Source organism: Pogonomyrmex barbatus, unplaced genomic scaffold, assembly GCF_055798465.1.
Source record: "Pogonomyrmex barbatus isolate J1 unplaced genomic scaffold, ASM5579846v1 scaffold1, whole genome shotgun sequence".
NCBI lineage: Eukaryota > Metazoa > Arthropoda > Insecta > Hymenoptera > Formicidae > Pogonomyrmex > Pogonomyrmex barbatus.
Genome location: NW_028297098.1, coordinates 18,131,067 through 18,148,923, shown reverse-complemented (window position 1 = coordinate 18,148,923; position 17,857 = coordinate 18,131,067). Strand labels below are relative to the sequence as shown.

The window sequence follows — 17,857 nt, the reverse complement described above, 5'->3', positions numbered from 1 at the left end:
AGCGATGTGAACATGCAAAGCGATACAATGTGAGTTTGGAATTATAATTATTTTGCAATTAGTTTCGAGAGAGCGTTACGCGCTAGCGGAACTGAAATGCTCGATTCATCGTCGTGCAATTACTGTTGTTTTCCTATCGACTGACGCTCAGCCGGCGAAAAACAATTCGAGACTGCTCGGGACGGAAGGAGCTCGCGGGCGGAAATAGCCGGAATAGCCGCGCGCGGAATCGTGCACTAATTCGCATTATGCCAAGCACGTGCTTGCCGATCGCAAACGCAAGCAGTAACAGTAGCAGTCGTAGTAACAGCGACTATGCACTCGTGCGCACTGATACGCTATGTTGGAAAATCTATTTGTATGCCAATTAACCCGCGTCTGCCGCGGATTTATTATCGTAAGGTCAAGGCGACCATCGTGACGTTCTGGGTAATTAAACATCGTTCGCGGATCGCGGAAAATGCCAGGTTGTACTGTATTTACGAATGAAATATGTATGTGCGTTTAATCACAGTGTCGGATGACTGGCGCATCAAGAGATTGATGAAGATTGACGACAAATGCAGAAGAAGAGAAGAAAATTTCCAGAGAAGTGTGGTATCGAGATAAAAAAAGGAATGAAAAATTATAATTGTTAAAAAGAAAAAAGGTATAAAAAATAACGAGAAAGGAAAGATTATACTAAATAACTTCTACAAATACTTCTACTTCTAGAAATATTGAAAAGTTTTAAATATCGAAAGCTCGATGCGTTTTGATATTTCTTAATTTTTTTTTTTTTTTTGAAATTTTTATTCTTTTCAAAATATTTTATTTCTTCGTAATATTAAATATATTTTAACACATATTAAAACAATTGCTCGTTCATTTTGAATTTGTCAAGCTTGTTAATCTATAGATTTAGACGCGGGGACTCAAAGTTATATTTAAAGAGACAAATAAACGGAACGTTTCAAAGATGGAGTACAAAGGAAGAAAACGAGTTAAATTAGCATCTGTAATAGTCTGTAATAATAGTCTTCACACCGGCATTTATCCACTTGCGAGTTTAGAAATGTTCTCGAAGTGAGAAAATCATGACAGTCAAGTTTCATAAACGTAAAGGATTTAACCTTTAAGTTTCAAGTTGAAGCTTAAACGTTTACTGAATTTGCATCTATATATAGAGAATTTCTCCATTTATACACGTACAAACACCCGCATATATGACCATGAAATCTTTCGACTAACGTCATTTCGAAAGTTTTGATAAATTCTTATATCAACTTCTTAAAGAAATAAAGTTTCTTTGAAAAACTATTGGCTTTTATAAATTTTTATATATACAAGAAAATTTATAAATTCCAATTTTTATTTTTATATAGAATTGTTACGGATTCTTGATCACGCATGACTTTGCTGCAATAGCGCTGAAAATTGACGTTGTTCTAGTTAATTAAATACTGTTTGCGAGCCCCAGGGAGTACCAGCAATACGTAATTACGATTGGGGGAGAGAGGATTATGCAAATATCGAACGACACGATGACGCGATGATAGCAGTTTGGAGTAATTTTGCAAGTTTAATCAGCATCGGCATGATTACCTAAAGTTAACTTTTGCAATAAAGTTATATGACATTTTCTTAATCATCAAATTTCTCGCAAAAATTTAAATGCGATAGATGAATTAAACGTTGCTTCGTTCGCTGAATATTAAGTATTGAATATGCAACGTTACGCTTTTCTTATCACAAAATGCAACGTGATCAGGTATCCCGATGACAGGGTCACATAAATATGTTAAGTTTTATCGTACCTTACGTAAAATGTTCGACAGATATGAGTGAAGACACGACACGATGTTAAAACTGTTGACTTGCGATAGAAGGCTGATGCATAGACTCATCGACCTGGTATGAAAACTTATAAATTCTTGCACATATAAATAACTCGCTGATAACGAAAGAATGCGCTTGGTAATAATAATTGATAAGATAAAACGTCACTCCAACTTGAGTCGACTCCTCATCTGCGTTGGCACAGGTGATACGAAAAATTCGGGGGAAATTAAATTACACCTGTTTCAATTCACGTTTATTTTAGTCGGTGTAGTTAATTTATTAATGCATTCAAAAATAAAAATGAAAATTCATGTTATTTTTATAAGTTTTTTAATTAACAAATAAATTCGTGAAATTTTTATAAACTCAAGTATTATTATTTATTCTTTTATGTACTTTATTTATATATTCTAATAACAACAATTTTAGATGCAAGAAAATATTCTTCAAGATATAGCTATGTATATTTCTTATTTAAATTTTTTTCTTATAAACTTCTTAAAGAATTTTTATCTTTGCATGTGCGACAAAAATTTTAGAAATCCAGAAATAATTCGCTTGTGAAGACATTTCCTGTTATTTCGGACGATACTAGTTTGCCCTATATATCTTTAACGACCTCGTTTCGTCCGTCATGTAAAATTTTTTACAAGATTACGTCGACGGGCTTTTTTACCTTCATGAGATCCCGTTACTGATGATGAAATTTCGTGAGAGTGTTTTGCACCGAGGCGTTACTTTTTCCTACCGCAGGAGCTATAACTCGACTCCAACTTTCGGCGTTACTTAGTTTCGAGATCGGTCGATGGAGAGGAGTACACCCTGTTGTGCAACGCGATACTCGTTGCGCTACCACTCCGTGGTATTAACCGCGGCCTGCATTCGCGCGCGACGAACACAGAATCCGAACTGGTGCTTTAGAAGTTCGGTTCGACCGAATGACGATGTTTTAAAGTTCCCCGAGGTCGGAAGTTTGGCAGTTCGAGGCTTTATCTCAGCGTCGAGAATAGCGGACTTATCGTCCTCGCACGTTCGTTGTTCTTCGAGTTTTTCCTACGAGAACTCGGAAAAGGACCGATTCGTGTCACCGTTTTGTCTCGTCTATCGCGTGGCATGCGATTTATCGTATCAGCGTGAACAAAAGATTAGAAAAATCATTGGTTCTCCTTTCCCCTCAAATTCCTTCTTTCGTTGCACAATAGCAAACTGAGAATATTATTTAAGAAAAATTTATTTAATTATTGAAAACATTCTACAAATAAATAGTCTGAACAAATTATAACTATTTTCAAAATATCTACGCGTTGTAGAAAAGCATGTTTAGTAAAGTCAATTAACCTCATACAATTGTCAGAATGATTAATAATGTCAAAATAATTAAATTGAATATTTGATATTTTCATCATCGTAAAAACACATGCGCTACTCTAATTAACAATTTCGTCAGTTGCATTATTAAATCTCCAATATCGCTGTCAAAACAATATTGCGTATAATTGGAGCAGAAATCGTATATCTGATTTAATTTAAAATTTGTGGGAATGTTCTGTGTACTGAAGTTCCACTGGAAATTCAGTTCAGTTCGAATGAGAGAGTCCTAAAGGATCCTTAGTCGTCATGAAAATCATACGTAACGCACCTAACAGCAGCATGCAATTGTGCATGCAATCTCATTATATCGTCGGCAAACTAATAACATTTCAGTGCTCTCAAGTAATCCGCTACAAACTAATTTAAAGCAGTTAATATCGCCCAAGCTCTTTTGCAGTTCAACGAATTCTGGCAACCTCACGAATTCAGCAACTGTTTTATTCCTGTCATCTTTATACCTGTGATTTAATAGCTTTGAAAAAATATTCAAACAATGTTTCAGTAATGTCTTCAATTATATTCACCTCATATATATATATATATATATATATATATATATATATATATATCTTTCAATTATTCGGAAATAATTTATTCCATGTACGCGCAAAAAAAGAAATTTATTACATCAATATATTATTAATGTTATAAAAGTTTTCATATCTGTTTCATGTATGTTCTGAACATATGCGAGTAGTTAAATCGTTAAATATGGAAAACATCCATTGTGCTTAACATTTCCATTTTTTTTGAAAAACTAACCTCCGATAAATCACTAATATGAAAGTGGCGATATACAATCACTTTTCTTACGATATCAGATTTAAGAAACGTGATAATAATAAAATCTAAATCCAGTTTTAAGAGAAAGAGTTTACAATTATCTATCAAACACAAAGAGACAACTAATATATACATATGTATAAGTGCGAAATCATAGTAATCGTCTGACACAGACATTTTTATTTACTGTCCCCACGTTATAAGTTCGACACGTACGTATAAATTTCAGTATCGTAAAAAACGTACACATCGTGTGGCCTTCGTCTTCCTAGAAATGAGCACCGGGCGGCGAGTATTCGTTATATTTTGTTTTGATTTCTCTCGCCCTCCTTGTTTTGACTCGCGCGAGGCTTGGCTTGTCGCGCAGTTCGGGAAATCGCCCCGTAGCGTTCGCATGTGTTTTGCAGCGGGTCAGGCAGGCTCGTACGCAGTTCAGCATCGAATTACAACGGCCGGTGTTCGTGCGGCACAACGTTTCCCACTTAATTTCGCTCGTTCTTACGTGTTCGTAATCGGCACGTACCGTTCGGCGATCTGCGTCGCATTGTTTTGTTCGTTCCGCGTGTATTGCGCGATCGAAAATCGCAAAATTGAACGGATTGATCAGATCGATTGCTTCTCAATCAATGTAGACGAATCTTGATCTTGGTTTAATTTACTCTTTCTCTTTTTCTTAATTCTTAGAATTAGAAAAGATGATAAAAAGTAAATTGAATCGAGATTAAAATTGATCTACATTAGTAGAAATGGACATGAATGACGTTAATTAAATGCGTCTCTCGACTTTCCCGCGCGCGGAACGCGCCGACTGAAGTGAAGTTGTCGCCGAATGCGCTCGACTTCGTTGCAGTCATACGAGACGTACGCTTCAACGGACGTCGGAAGTGCCGGGTGACGCGATGCGATTTCTACTCGTTCGCCGGCCCGAAAAAGAGTGCTCGAGAGTGACATACGAATCGACGCGACAGGTTGATTATCGTGTCGCATTAATTAGCCACGGAAACGCGATCAATCGCGTTTTCTCGGCCGCGCGAGTGATCGCTCCGAACAATGGAGTCATCGGCGATCGGCAGACACGACGCGGTAATGGCGGCGGCGTATCGACTGATGAGTAAATTCATTTGCATCCGCGCGAGTAATTACCCACCTACATTGTCCGATAATTGACTTACGCGTTGTTGCGCGATGCGGATGTGCGGGTTTAACCGAAAGGTATCACCTGCTTCCAATATATTCGCGAAGGTCGATAACAGGGACATTCGTAAATTCCACAAATTTGGAATTGACCGTCAATTCATACTCGAACGAACTTGTTGGAGAAACATTAAAGCTTTCGTGTGTCTTTTTTCGGACTGATGCAACAATTCCCACGATTCCCACAATGTTGCGATCGACACAAGTGAATACAAAAGTGTGTTTTTCATTTTTCGATTTTGTTTTCTCCGATGAATTTTTGTCTCTGACGTCATCAGGACTCCGCACGCGAAGTGAACCACGAGTGCAGTTCAGAAGTGCGCGAAGTTAACTATTATCGCATTCAAAATTGCATCGGTAATAAACGTCGCGTCGGGAATACGGTTGCCACTTTTAAATTAGTATTTTGTTTTTTTTTCTGTTTTAAATTAGTATTCTGTTTTCTGTATTTGGTTTTCTAACAAATGAAGAAAAAAAAAATGAAAATGATGACAATAATTCGTTTCATTCATCGGCATATTTAATATTTTGTTAATATGTTCTATAAATGAAAAAATTTATTGTCGAAGGTTCTTTTCTAAACTGGAGAAAACAAAAATTATCATTTCTACAATTCTATTTAGAGATCGCGATTTTACTTATTTTATTTTGTGAAGTTAACTCGGAAATTTATCTCTCAGTGATTTTTTTTTTTTTACTGAATATATTTGTCTAAATAAGTATTTTTTAAGAATTATGAAGAAACTTTAAATTCTGTATTCAGAAGCGTAATAAAAAGTTAATTTTTTTAAAGATGAGATGCTAATTTCACAGAGAGACTCTGTAAAAAAAAGAGGAAAAAAAAAATAGATATTAAAATTTATATTGCCGAGTGCCGGAAATTCGAGTGAAAAATCGTAATCTTTGACCGAAAACTTGAAGTGGTAACTGTAATCAGGAATAACTGTGTTTCTCATAATTAAATCCGTGTGTTTCCGTTGACGCGCATTCTGGACATTGCCTCAAGACTCGCAATCCAGTGAGATTCACATGCGACTCGAGAATCGCGACTGTGGAGATCGCATCTTCGGAGATCACATGGCCACGAGGGTTCTGCACCGATTAGAAGTTCCAGTTGCTGGGATTTAATTAATCGTCGCGGCGAATCATCGATTCATCCATCGAGATTCTACCAGAGGCGCTTCCGCGACGAACCGGTGAGTACTTTCCATTTACCTTCCATCCGCTGCTGCAGTGGGTACAGCGTGCCGAGAAAAAGCGTGTAATATGCCTAATAACGGCCCGGGATTCTCCGCATGCGAGAGTCATTATGCAGCCGGTCAGCTGCTAATACACGAGTAGCGTCAAGCCACCGTGGATTCTAAGCTGCAATAATGCACTGTCAGCGCTTGCATGCATCTCTGCGTGCCACGTGATATATACACACGACTGACTTTCAGTCATTACGCGCAACACGAAGAAGTCTCGCATGAGTCTCGCTCCGCCAGATGCACATCTCCCCATGCGAAATGTACGATTTAAATGTACGTAGTAATGAAATTATTACAAAAGCTACACATACAGCTACGCAGTCCGATTGAATCGCGAAATGACGCGAATGTTGAAATATTTGAGATACGTATTACACTTTGTATTTTAAAGGTTTGAAATTTGAAATTTCGAAATGTTTAAAAGTTTTTAAAGATTTTATTTTTCTTAAATTTCTTTTTACGAATAATTTTATCACTTTACGAATAAATATATATAATATTTTTTTCGTGTAGAGATGGGCCAAAGTCATATATATTCCATATCAAATTTAAATTAATAAACTTAAACTCATAATTGATCGTCAATATGCAGTATGATAAATAAAATTAAGTGAGAAATTTTATATATAAAATATTCAAGATAGAAATTCTCGTTTCTAATAATTATTAATTTAATTATTCTGCATTAATATTTTGATAATCATATCTTTGATATCTAAAAAAGTAAAGTCACGCAAAACATAAAATCTTAATTATTCATTTCTAATTGAATAATAAGAATCTTTTTTTCTTAAATTTTTTTCTAAATTTCAAAATAGCTTCACAAATTATTAGATATTTCAGAAAAGATTGACTTTAGAATGTAATGGAAATTGTTAGAATCAAGATTTTTTTGTTCTGGTGTAACAGTTTCGATCTATTTGATTCGAACAATTTGATCGAATTTTGAGGTTGAAAATTTGATGTATTATTTTTAATTCGCAGTCTTTTCATCCTTTATCATTATTGAAACAATATGCAATATTTCGAAGTTATAAATTGCAATCAATAAGATTCCGCTCGAATAATGTGATTAAATAATGAAATTTTTTTAAAATGTTACCTTTTTGAAATTTTCTATTGGGATTTTGAAATTTTATGCGTATATATATATATACGCGTGTGATCGCGCCGTATATATATATATATATATATATATATATATATATATATATTAAGGCAAATATGCTTACATTAATTAAATTGTTCAGCGACGTAAATCGTCTAAGACATGATTGAAAATCAGCTAGTTATCGAACACGTTGGGTACCAACATCCAATATAGCGCAACGTGCACACAAGCCGATTACATAGACTGTTAATGACACGTCGCTCACGCGATAATGTTACGCCGCCGTAGGCTGACATATTGTCGTTAATACTTCAACTGTCAACCTCTTTGACTATCTGGATCTTTAAGTGCAAGCGCGCGTTTTTCCTATCGGTTTTTTTTTTCCTTTCTCATGAATAGAACGTCTCTTGGCGTTATCCGACGTTATTCGTGCCAACGGAATGCGGGCGTTAAGCGATACGAATGTAGCCCGTATACCCGAATCGTTCATTCGACGTGTACCACGTATTCTGTCAGCGCGATATAAGGGGAGAAAGAGCATGGTGTGCTTCTTATGAGCGTGCACAAACTTCGAGTAACGAAGTACGCTTGCCGATTTCTCTTGCCATAAATCTTTGGCGCGCTTCACCATGGTGCCTGTTAATTATTATTGCGTCCTGAAAATCTAAGTATTTATATATCCTCAGGCGATATCGCGTATATTATCGTTAATTCGTTTTTTTTTAATTAAATAACGGAATGATGGATATAATTGTGATAATAAAAAAAAATGTGGTATTACATTCTCATCTTCTTTTATGATAAAAAGTTATATTTTAATATAATTATTTCATGAAAATTTTTTTTATTCTATTTATTATCATTGTTGCTCTTGTTATCTTTTGATTAATATACGCAATGTATTTTGTTGCGGCCTCAATAACGATTTGATCGAATTTTGAGGTTGAAAATTTGATGCCCGTATTTATTTTTAATTCACAGTTTGTTCATCTTTCGCAGTTTATTCACCCTTTATCATTATTGAAATAATATGCATTTCAAAGTTATAAAGTTATAAATTGCAATCAAAGATTTCGCTCGAATAATGTGATTAAATGATGAATTTTTAAAGAAATGTTATCTTTGAAATTTTCTTCTGGGATTTTGAAATTTTATTAAATTACTTTACTTTATATATTTATTGAAAAAAAGTATATTTCGTCATATATTTTTTATTTATTTTATTTATTAACAAAACTGTAAAATTCAAATGTTTTTATGCAATATAATAGCAATAATATCTGTATCGCTTGTTTTAATCGCTTATTTGTAGATAATGATTATTATAATAATAATATCGACATAAAATCGTTATATGATATGTTCAGGGAATATTAAATGAATTATTTTGTGTGTGTGCTTGCGCGCGCGCGCGCGCGTGTGTGTGTGTGTGTGTGTGTGTGTGTGTGTGTAATTCTCATATTAAAATAATATACGTACGTTCATAGTTTTGCTTGCTTTTAAAGCAGCATAAACATTTTTTCGTTAATTGCACTCAAGGATACAATCATTTTACGTTCGTTGAGTAATCGCTCCGATTTCATTCTGTGAAACAGGGCGTAACGGTTGGATGCTGCGTCGTTGCGTATTATCGTCCGCCCGAGGCATAGTTCCGTCTCAGGCTGCGATCTAAGTGCCTCGGTTTTTCCTTAACGAGTCTCGATCAAAGCAAACGAGCGGGGATAATCGCACAAAGTCGGCAGGAGAAAGAAGACATCGGAGCGCGCGAGTTAACTGCGTAATGAAGCTGCCTGCTATCAGCGCACGAATTCTCTCCCCCAAAGATGAGCGTTTGCAAGAAATCCTTCCTCGGGAAAAAGGGATCAGGAGTGAGAACGTAACGAGCCGTAGGCTGAAATGCACGTCGCGATTAATTAGCGTTGTTTCTTTTGCAAGGACTGTGCCTCGCGTTTATGTCTGATGATGAAAGGGAGAGGAAGAGGGAGAGAGAAAGAGCGACTCGGGATGGCAGAAAAGAGGCGGACGTAAGGATGGACGGACGGGCGGAAAGGTTGAAGGGCTACGTGGCCAAGATGTATAGTTGTGGCTCTCTTAAGCATCAGAACGATAATTTCATAGTCGGTTGCGCCGCCAAGGATTTATACTCGTGGCGGACATCTCTGCGCTCGTGCGAATCACAATCGGCGAGAATGAAACGGCGGCAGGCGCGCATTCGATCTTACTCGCGCGTGCAATTTGCGCTTCGTTTTGATGCGCAATGTTGCTGATTACGGCGCAACTTGGTACTTGCATCATAAAGCGCATTGTGATTACGATAATGCCGTTGCTTGATGTCGTTTCCATTGCAAATTGTATGTACAGCGAGCGAAGGGCATCTTTGGTAATTAGCTCGTCCATAAACGAAATCTGCGGTGAAGTAAAATTGATTTGACATTATCCGAGGGACTAACGCGTTTCGAAATAATAGAAAAGGTTACAGTAGAGTTCCTTCTCAATATCTAAGGCCTTTAAAATACCTGCGATATTTGATGTTTATATTTTTACAATTATTATATAATAATCGCGAAACTTTTCGGGGATTAGTTCTACATCAGAAGTAACACTTTGCGTTCGTTTAATGAGCAACATTATACCACCGATAGGATAGTTTTACTTTAGTGCAATCGAGCAGTAACTTCTTTCGAACATAGGAGGGAAAACTATGTGTAATCCGCATGAGCAGAAGAAGATGAAGTTTTGTGATGATGTATCGCATGGTACAAATCGATTTCAAGGGGGACTGACAGGGAAAAGGGCAAGTATGCCATTACCCAAGCATCCAAAGCTTGTTGCTCAGATATTGCTTGTTGGCTCGGTACACATACTTGTGTGAGCATGTGTGTATGTGCGCGTGTTAACATGTTAGGTTTTCTGAGCGATGATATTACGTGATATCCTTTTCAAATGGATATATATCGCACGATTTTTACCTATTATTTGCACTTAAACTTAACGCGAAGTTATAATTTACGCTCGATTAAAGATTTCATTGATCCTTATTAATTTGTTGTATCTTATTTATCTTGTTTGATTTTATATTTTGTGTGAAAACTTCAACATTCTTTTTCTGAAATATTCATCTAATCAATTGATTACTAAGAACGCGTTGCTGAAAATGTTTGAAGAATATGAAATTAGCAACAATGTACCTTTCTCTTTTTCCGCTCACGAAATACACGCGGGATTTTTTTTCTATCGCACAAAGTATGTCGGTGTCTATTGCGCATTGGGCAGATTGAATTACCTGTCAGCGTTTCCCGTGATTTTCAACTGCTACTCGCGTTTCATCCCAATGCTTGTCAGTTCGTCATAGGCAATAAAATGCTCCGAGCGAATGAATCAAGATGAATTGTTCTTTTTTTGCAGTGGTTGGTTAAAAAGTCTTTGTTTCAAACAACATTGCCAATCTTTTGTTTCTCTCGTTGACTTCATTCAAGCGCTTTGGCAATCGAAGCGATGATTTTTCTGACTCGTCAGTCAGAAAAAGAGATGACAGCTATAATTGTTAAGAGGGAAGATTTATTATCGTGAACATTTCTGAGAATTTATCTTTTATTTTTTAATACGTACCGTTTTATTTCGCAAAGCTAGGTAGCTAGGAGATTAACGAATGAAGGACGCGACGTGGAAAACGGTGAGATTAAAGTAGCAAGTGAACTACAAGCACAAACTAAACAGATTTCGCCGTTTTCTGTCGATATTAGGGAGGCATATTGAGTTTAGATAACGGTGTGTTATGAGGGGTATTTCTTTGTGTATTGATCTACCGCAAGTTTACGCACACAATTCTTAGAAGATAATATACCTCTTGAATCTATCCTCATCCATCATCGTTAATGCTAACATAGATAACATGCTAACATATTCATAATACGTAAATGTGTGAAATAAATTTTTGTTTTGCAATGTATGTGTTATATAAAATGTTATATAACATTGTTATATGTTATATACGACTTAAAATACGTTTCAGTTGTACACTAGGAATTTAAGAAAAGATAAGTATACAAACAATCTTCTATTTTCTAAAATCGAAATTAATTTATATAAATTTGTATACATTTCGTATACATTAAATATATAAACCGATTTTCCAACTGGTTTACATTTAGACAGGAACAGAGAATTACTTAAACTTCAAAGAATTACTTAAACGTTAATTTTAATTAACATTTTTAAAAACAATTGATATGACATTTAAAAAGAAAGAGTTCATTTAATTATAGGATAGTAATAAATCACATTTCATATCTTCGGATTTCTATAATACTAAATTTTCGTCGTATCAAATTACGCGTCTATTGACACGGACAACGTTTGGCTATTCTATCAATCTTCGTTACGGGGAGAATTCCTGATTGATGTTCGTTATGACGGTATTTCACTGCATAATAGGCGCGTCGGGAGACGTTATAGCATTATACAATATCTGATATCGCGCAAGTGATAAATCTCAAATTAGATTAATGCGAAGGCCATGCAATCTGTGCACGGCGCGGCTAAGTTATCACGCAAATACTGTAAGGGGGATGAGGGAGAATAGCAAGAAGGTGTCTAATTAACCCGTGCACAGTGCGCGTGTGTATCTTGGCTTATACGCCGATGAATTATCTAGATTGTTGTTGCGAAAGTGCGGATTCGCCAACAGCTAATAGACACATTATACCGCGAATGATGCACGTGAAACGCAACTAAACGTGTTCCCACGTGTCGTGCCGCGGAAATTGTTAGCGCGGAGCTTCTCTCATTTATTTACCTGCATTTATTACTTTCCATCTGATTAGCGAGCGACATGCGGAAAAGTAGGACGTGTAATGACAGACAAATAATAATATCATCAAAAGCCGGAATTGTTCGTAAATTTGTTGCAATTTGTCTCTCATCAAATGAGCATCACAATCGGTTATAACTACTGATCACGGTGAGTTTATCAGTTAACAATTATTATCGTCATTATTTCTCGCTTATTTGGCAAATTACATTCGTAATTATTACGCCCATAAAATTTAACGCGTCATTTATCCGAAAGAAATTTAAAAGGGCATAAATGTTACAATCGCGAAACAAATGCGAGGATTTTATATGTGGTCTTTGTCACGACGGTATTTTTAATTTCAAGGTTAGGGTTACGTAAAAATGATGCTTTGTTGCACCGATAATTTCATTGGCAGTTGTAAAAAAAAGGCAATAGAACGTTTGTAGTCTCGACCGACCGACCATGCGTAACTTGCACTTATCCTTGAATAATGTATTGAAGGAGGTGAATCGACAGGCTCGCGGGTGAACATCGCGATTCAGTTCTTCAAGCTGGCCACGTATGCGCACGTGGTGGGCGAACTGGTTCCATCAAATGAAATGAATCTTTCTGCGAAATTCCCAATCGCGATCGTTACGTGTTAATCGCTCGAGATGTCTCGATACGTGAAGTATCCGATTTACTTTTCGACCCGCATCTACTAACGATCGTGCGGCTTCGTTCTCTATTTTTAGTGGCCTAACGTGTTTGACCGGTGTTCGATCTCTTAATATTTTTATTCTGCACTGCTACTCACGCATGTTTTCGTTGTGTCGCTTACGATGCGAAGATCCGGTTAATTATGTCGCTGCTAGTGCACGTACTTCGGTAGATTTTTCAATCTCAGTGAGAGCTTTCTTCTTATCCGTTGCGTTGGATGTTTTATATTTTTTTATCTAGTCTAGTTTTCGATTACGTGACGTACACATTTATGTAACACACATCGTTTTAGATTATTTTTATTCATAACAACTTCACGGTTAAATTGCACACTCGTGTTTTAGAGAAATGTTTAGTTTTACTGAAACTGAGTTGTTCTTACAATAAGAATAAAACACAGATGATTTTGACGTGAAGAGAAAAAGCGGCGAGCAAGTAAATTAAATTATTTGCGATTGTCAAAACAAATGACGCGGCATTATTTTTTAATTATTGTTTGTATTTCCGGTTTGTACGTATGCTCGCACTTTTCTATGTTTAATCAGAGTGCATCGTATCATATCATTATCACAAAATGCATCGCGTTTACAGCGTAGCTGCAAGAGACACCAGGTAGACCTGGGAGCATTTCAGGCAAAAGATTCGCCAGATTTACTTGAGTCTTGATGCTTTTTGATGGCTTTTGAACGGCTTCCCACACCATCAAAGAAACCTTCACAAATAATAAATACCATCTGTTCAGATAAGGGCACGTAACATTCTAGCGTTTCACGAACTTTCGCCTCCCGTTTGTGAAAGTTTCGGAGATTTCGACGAGACGTGAGTGCACCTCGAATTTTGACGTTGCACAGCGCGTTCGCGGATAGAAATAATTTGTAATCCCGAAATTACAACATGAGAACATGATATTTATCCTCAAGCCGCACGCGCGTTCCCGGTCGGAACGACCTCGTGGCGAAGTTCCTTAAATCCACATGCGAGGAATCAGCGATCCGTTCAATCAAGGTGTTGCTACGTCCGCTTCTTCGAACGATACACGAAATAGCGTACGCTCTTCGTTTCGCAAGAAGTACTGCGAAATTTTTCCTCAGTCAAAACGAACTTCATATAATCGTACCCTCCATTATAGTAGCGGACATTCGATGCTTTTGCGACAGAAGACTGCACGTGGTATTACAGCTGATAACGCGAATCTGGCGTTTGTTTGGAACTGATATGCCGCAGCTTATCCAGCTTTTGATTCATTTAAGCGCTTATCTATCCGCCGCCAACAAGCAAAATTGACTTAATGGATATTGTTTAATCCAATCGATGAAGCGAATGATACGATTTACCGAATGATACGCGCCTCCAGAATGATATTTAATCCTCTTGTAACATGGACTACGTATCAAAATGGACATACTTCTTTGACAGGGGTCCTACTGAATCATTTTTAAATTGATATCCCGAAGCAATAATGCATAAAATTGCCGTAGAATTTGATTGACTCACTGAAATGATAAAATTTCTTGGATGACATACGTTCTCTGAATATTTCCCAATTATTTTCGACGCAGAATCGGTACAATATTTAATTTTCATGTAACAGAAAGTAGAAATACAATGTACACTTTGAGATGTATCTTACGCTGGAACGGTCCCAAGCTCATTTAGATTGTAGTAGTTAACATACAGAGATCCTCTTTGTAACTCACATATACATACAATTAACACTGTGTTTAATTTTCTTGTAGAAGAAAATAAAACGAGTACAATACTAGTTCGAAAAGAATCGTATTGGACTGATTCCAGATTCAGGTCCGGTATCAGGTATCCAACATTGACAAGTTTCAAGTTCGTGATATTTGGTTGACGCACTAAAACGGCGAGATTCTTTGAATGACACACATTTTCCGAGTCCACGATGATCTTCTTGCGAAAAATAAAATCGAAACAAGTAAATTGAAATGGTGTTGGATCGATTCCAGGTCGATTCGTCGAATGTCGATGTTTCTCGGCGTTTCGTGACGTTTAATCGGCGCACTAAAACGGCGAGATTCCGCGAGTGACACGCATTTCGGAGCGACGGTGACGCGAGAGACTTTGAGCAAGTATTTCGAGGCACGATTCGAAGAAGGTCTCTCCGGATCAACTTCGCGGCGGATTGTCGGAATGTGTCGGAGAAGCTGGGCTGGCTGGCTCTCTCTGGTCACGGCGTGCTCGAGCGGCCGGAGAGACCAAGCTGGAGCTCCGCACGATTCTGAGGCCCGACTACTCACTCGGCATGAAACTCTCTGCTCTCTTCCCTCTCTTCGCCGATACCCAGCTCGCCGCATGCCGCCTTGGTGTGCACATGGTGTATGTGTGTGTGTGTGTGTGTGTGTGTGTGTATAAGTGTATATATACACACACGCGCCGCTCCGCCTGCATCACACACGTACATCCGCTCTTTCGTCCGCTATACCCCCGGCTCAGCTATAAAGTAGGTATACCCCGCGTACCGGTCGTTAGTTGTCGGCCACTTGGCGACCGTACCGAGCTCCGTAAGGTAGGGGCGTGTACCGGCACCTTCTTATCGGCTATGTATGTAGTCGAGGAACTTTGCCGTTCGAGCTCTCTCTCTCTCTCGTCGGCTCTGGGATGCCTCGCATACCTATGGGTTCCATGGGTGACGGTGCTCTACGTGGGTACTACGTGCGCGGCCCTCGGTAATTTATGAGCTCGCACAGGCAACATCCCCGGCGAAGTTTCGCGCCATGCCGTTTCTGGTTACGTAAGAAGCGCGGGAAGTAGCGAGCGATGAACTGATACACGCTTTATTATGTTCTGGCCGGTAATCCCATTATATATTCAATATAATGTAATTTAATGGTTGGAAGCGGTACATGTGAATTTTAACGAAACATAAATACGTAAACTGATATGTCGGATTTAATAAGAGATTTTGCAATTAATATAAGATCAACTGTATAGAGATGTGAAATATTCAAAACTATGTAAATAATAACGATAACTTATAAAGTCATGCATAAATTTTTAACGGTACAGTAAAAGGATTTGTTAGAAACAACTCGGGCGTACGTAATATAGAAACAGATGAGAATGGAATACGACGATGTTCAACATTGAAGAACGAGAACGACATTTCTCTCGTGATTCCATAACGTTTTAGCGCGAAACTTCAGACATTCACATATCGGCGTACGCATCCGAATGATAGAAGACAGAAATATGTAGTGTCGTGAAGATTTATGAATCTATTAGAAATTAGTCCCCCACTTTTAGAAATAATTTATTTGAGAGTTGTGTTAGACTTGTGCTACATTGTGCTCGAATTTTAAAATCGTAATGTGAAAAATGTCATAAAAATAAAAAAAAAAAAACGACATTTTTAAGCTAGTCCCCCACTTTGCGATTTTTTTTTAAATTTTGTAATTTTTTTTTTAATTTTCTCGATTGTGCTAGGTTGTCCTAACATTGTGTCAAAATATTATCTTTAAAAAATAATAACAATAGAAGTTATGATAAAAAATAGAGCACTTTTGAACCACTTGTCACTGCGAGGAAAAGTTTCGAGCGTGATAAAACGAAACGTTAGATAAAATTTCATTCCAATTTCACTTTACGTTCGCGACACATGAAAAGCGACTTCCAACGTTTCAAGCACCTGCTATAATCCTTACTACACTGCGCAAATATGATTATTTTGGAATATTTCTGCGATTTAGCAAAGTTGTAAAAAGCTAGAAATACATTATGTCACAGCATAAAGTTAATTCTATTGTCAAGTTCTTTACAATCGCATTAAATTGCATTGGCGAACAGATGGCTTAAATTGTTGTTAAAGCGTTTATAACTGTAATTTTGATGGACAAGCGGTACATGTAATCATATAAAACAGAGGAGAACAAATCGATATCCTCCGTGACTAAACATTAACTACTTCATTGTAACTCTTATCGCCAAGTGTCAGGAATTCGAGTATTCAAGAAATTTGTGGTTATCTCTTGAAGTATTTTTACATTATCTATATTTATGACATTGATATCTTTGAAGTTTATGACATATATTTGAGCAAATAATATCACGAAGAACTGATTTATGAATCAATACTTTATTAATACATTTAGTTATTATTAGAAGAGATTCTCAATAAATATTTTAATCGTTCAGAAAATTATGAAACTATATATTTTAACTAGTTATATTTCTGAATGTATCATAATACATTCATTATAATACCAAATATTTATGAATTTCTATTCACAAATGTCACTATATACTCGAGTGCTCATGGGGATGAATTCGAGGCAACGTTATGAGCCAGCGATTAATTGGGGTAGAACGTTGTCAATAATTAGACGCTTTGATAAGTCTTCCGCGACTCGTGTCTGTATCTACTAATTTAGAACGACGATAGGTCACAGAAATGATACTAAATGCGATATTACAATGATTGCGAATGCGAAATAAATTTCATCTTATTTGAATACGTATCATTAAACATATATTACATATTTCAATAATCACGATGTTGAGGCATTGCCTTTATCTGCTTATGTATTTTGATATGATTCTTTTATTATTATAAATTAATATACTGTGTGAATTATTATAAATTAATATATCTGTCAAAGTTACTGCGATCATTAAAATGCAACTCGCGGACGAAACAGTAATAAATATTCAAGCGCCGCACCTTCATTCGGAAGTTCGTCATTTTTCAATTAATACGACACGATGCTGGATGCATCGGCGCGCCAAACTGCCGAGGAAAACCGACATTGAGGCGCGTAATATGTGTCGTGATTCTAGGACAAACGGTCACAAGAACAAGCTTCAAGCATCAAG

At 36.9% G+C, this 17,857-nt stretch overlaps 1 protein-coding gene and 1 long non-coding RNA gene across 2 annotated transcripts in view; both read right to left on the bottom strand.

Moving 5' to 3' along the window:
* LOC105425325 (uncharacterized) overlaps positions 1-17,857 on the bottom strand; it is a 102,705-nt gene that overhangs the window by 38,313 nt on the left and 46,535 nt on the right. The gene's annotated exons all lie outside the window — the stretch shown is intronic.
* LOC148938190 (uncharacterized) lies at positions 7,631-16,074 on the bottom strand. The gene is made up of 3 exons (XR_016140575.1): positions 13,122-16,074; positions 10,814-11,065; positions 7,631-9,936 (listed from the first exon to the last, which is right to left on the bottom strand). It is a non-coding gene; the product is annotated as an uncharacterized LOC148938190 (long non-coding RNA).